This window comes from Nylanderia fulva, unplaced genomic scaffold (assembly GCF_048542155.1).
Source record: "Nylanderia fulva isolate GAGA-0341 unplaced genomic scaffold, ASM4854215v1 Scaffold397, whole genome shotgun sequence".
In the NCBI taxonomy this organism is placed as follows: domain Eukaryota; kingdom Metazoa; phylum Arthropoda; class Insecta; order Hymenoptera; family Formicidae; genus Nylanderia; species Nylanderia fulva.
The window spans coordinates 3,948-7,971 of record NW_028190474.1 but is presented as its reverse complement, the minus strand read 5'-3'; positions in this window follow the sequence as shown (position 1 = coordinate 7,971).

Sequence of the window (4,024 nt, the reverse complement as noted above, 5' to 3'; positions counted from 1 at the left end):
CCAATGTTACATTGGCTAAGTTCATAAAACATTAAATATTTAAAACATTCCATAAACGTTTTCAATTGGAGTGTTTAGTTTTGAAGCGTTCAGAGACATTACAGCAATGTTACATTTGTGACATTCCTGAAACATTTAATTTCATAATATTCTATGAACGTTTTTATATGAAACATTTACTTTGTAACATATTCAAAAATATTACACTGCATTGGCAGATTTTATATATTGTGTTTGTACAATTGTTTTTGTACATTGGTTACATCAACGTTTTTGAAATAATAACACAAAAGCTTTTTAGTAAATATCAGGTACGTATATATATACATTAATAAAATAAGGTACGTATATATACATTAATAAATAAGTACGTATACTTAATAAATCACTGAAATTTTTAATATTTTATAAATTTATAATATTTTGAAAATAGTTTTGTTTAACGTTTCATGCAAAACATAGTTAAGTAAACAAAAGTATAGTTTCATATTTTTATTTAAAAAATGTACAAATATTTAATTGAAATATTATAAAATAATCGTGTTTTATACATATATGTACTCAATTTATCTTTGCGACAGTCGAAAAAAATATTTCACTCGTGGTGACTTAAAAAAAATCTATTTAACATATTTACTATACCACAAATATCTCATACATGTTCCAAGACTGTTTTAGGAATCTATAATAATCACCGCTCGTTCGTTAGGCAACGAGTTGATACGCCGTAACTATGGAGCGCGGCGTGTCGTCCTCAGGAGCTTTCGTATTGTGAAATAAGAAAAAAATACCCAAAGATAATAATAAGACAATTTTGTTTGTTGGGCTTTTATTGGGGAGGTTTATAATTCTGTTTTATAATTAAATTTTAAATTCATCTTTATTTATAACTGAAGCAAATGGATCTGCTTTTGTGAAGTTTCCGAGATTCCCTAAGTATATATTGTGTATATATATATTGATTTTAATAACGTTAAATACCATAAAACTTAAAAACTACGTATTAACTATATGACATCTCATGTGAATGATTTTAATTTTTTCAGTGTATTTTTTATCAAGTCAATAATAGCATACTAACATAAAAATTAAAACAATAATGGCTAAAATAAACAAAAATGTTTTGTTACAAAACGTCATATGAGACGGATGGTAAAAAAAGAATTAATACACATCTTGTAAAAATTGAAAATCGACCAATTAATTCAGACGAATAGGTTGCCTAATAACATAAAAACAATTATAAATGTAGATCGGTCATAAAGTGTAACGGGATACTACAAATATAAATGTAATACTGCAAATGAAACATAATGAAAAACCAAGAACAATGTAGAAAACCATGATAATAGTGATTCCCGGGAGTTCGAAAAAATTGAGATTGAACCATTGGAATATATTGATGTGATTGAAAAAATTAACTGTTCAGATACTTAATATCTCCCTATTGTAAATGATTCATAGTTAACGCTGTAAAACATGGTTTTTAAAATACAGACATTTGCTTAGTCAATCTGCCATGAATTAATTGTTGGGTATTCTACGAGTGATATTTCCACAATTAGCAAAAGACTCGCGAACTCTTTTAAAAACACCGAAGTTCATGTCCATATGAACTTAAAAGTGTGTTCCTCCAGGGTTCTATTGTCACATTGGCATAGAGAATGGCCTACGTAGGTAATTAATAATAGTTTAAATAATGCAAAAACATTTGATGCAAAATGTAGAAATAGTATTACCATCTTACATAAACATTGATGGTTTACCGATATCTAATTCTTCAAAAAGTCAACTCTGGCCTATTCTTATCTCCATAGATCTAAATCTGGTTATAAAAATATTAAAAAAAACCTTTTTGCGGCCTGGGATTATATCACGGACACAGAAACCAGCCTATGTAACCAATTTTAACTGAGTTTTATAACAGAGTTCAAAACATTTATCACAAAATGGTTTTTAATACATAAATAAAAAAATAATCAAAGTAAAGGTTGGTAACCTTCTTTGTGTGATGCTCCTGCAAAAATCCAATTTATATTTTTATTTTTTAAAGGTTCCATACAGGCCTATCATGCCTGGCACAAATGCATTCAAGAAGGGACCTTTTGTTAATGGAAGAATGAACTTTTTTTACAAACAAATGCCCAACAATTGGCCGGACTGGAATTTTCAGTATCAGAAAATTAAATTAGATTGAGGGAATTCCCATAAAAGATCCCAGTCCCCTTTTTCGAAAAGCTAAAATATTGGTTTCGTAATCTCGAGTTTTCCTTCGAGGCCATTCATCTTGTATTTTTCTTAGGCGTAGTTTAAAAAGTAATTTATGTTTTTTTGGAATAGGGGGAAAAAAAATCATCGTTTTACCGAGACTGAAATTAAAAATGAATAATAATAATCACTTATGGTTTTTGAAGAATTAAATGGTGCCGCAAAGATTTTTTTCCCACGCTTTGCCAAGAAGTTTTAGAGGACATTGGAATACTAATAAAGCCACTGATTAAGTGCAATTTTTTATTATACACCGGACCAATTGTTTTAAAAAAGATTTGCAACAAAATTAATACACACATTTCATGGCCCTTAATCCTGCCCCTATTCGAATTTTATGCAGTCCTTTGCATTATACCGAATTTAATAATAATTATATCATTGAAACTACTCGAATACTTTGTTCAAAATATGCAATACTTTACGGAAAAGATATATTACCATAATGGTTCATGGCCTTTAGACATTTTTTGCCCTAGATTGCTTTTGCAACATGGTCCACTTTGCACTCAATTGTTTTTTTTTTTTTTTTTTTTTTTTTTTTTAAATATGAAAAATATTTATTTTGAGAATAAAAAAAAACAATTTCAAGCTACGAGAAATCCTTTCCACAATGTTTGGTAATAGGTTAAAAGAAAAAATATATGCAAAACAATATATGAAAAACGTATCCAATTTTTTACGTCATCAATGTACTTTTGACAATTTTCATAAACAAATTTTATATTCTACAAAACAGGTAATTCATTGAAAAGTTTGAACTAAGCAACATGTGGATAAAGATTAATTGGCGTTTTTTATGTTTAAAAAACAATTGTTTATTTTGTGGTCCGAAAGTATTTAGAAAGAATCAAAGAACTTCAGAAATCTTTTTTTAAAGGGAAGAAAAATTCAATTTGAATCAAAACCCATTTTTTCAGTTCAAACCTGGTTTCCTCAGAATGAGTAAATATTCAAGCAAACAACCAACATTTTGTCATATGGAAGTTTTAACACAGTCAATTATCAACGACCCCTTAAAGGGAAAATGTTGGGGTGAAATTTCCTTACGACATGGTTTATCATCATGCCAATTTTGTTCTTAGCAAGAATTAATATAAAATTAATAATATTGCCAATACATATTTTTAGGTAATTTTTTTTAGTAGGTACGAAGTAAATATCAGGACGACGCGGTGCGTCTCGCTAAGTATTCTTTTTTATTCGTCAAATAAAATACAATCTAAACAAAAAAACCAAAAAAAAATATCGAAAGTATCGAAAGAATAAGCGGGAAAATATCGAAAAACCAATAGCCGCAAAATTCAACCGTAGGACGCTACTGGTGTAAATCCTTTGCCGGAACGTCAACACGATTTTTCCCGTAACCTTTGAAAACCCAAATTTTGAAAATATTTTCCATGAACGGAAACATATTTTTGTCCAAAAAGATGACCCCTATCCCAAAATCCGAAAGCGCGGAGTTTTTTTTCCGAGTAAAATTAAGACCTGAAGGAACTGATAGCTTCTATTGGTTGCGGAGATAATGAAATTTTTATTCAAGTTTATTTTTTTTTGGTCGAAAGGGTGGTCCACTTTTTTTTAAGATACGGGCGTCGTACTTTGTCCCCCGATCACCCATTCACCCCGACAAGTGTGAATTCTTGTCCGAATCTTGCTTTTCCCTTTCCGCGACACCCATCCTAGTATAGTGGAATTTTTCCTCACTTTCTAAACCTTTTTGCAACCAAAAACAAAAAAATTACACTCTTTTGCT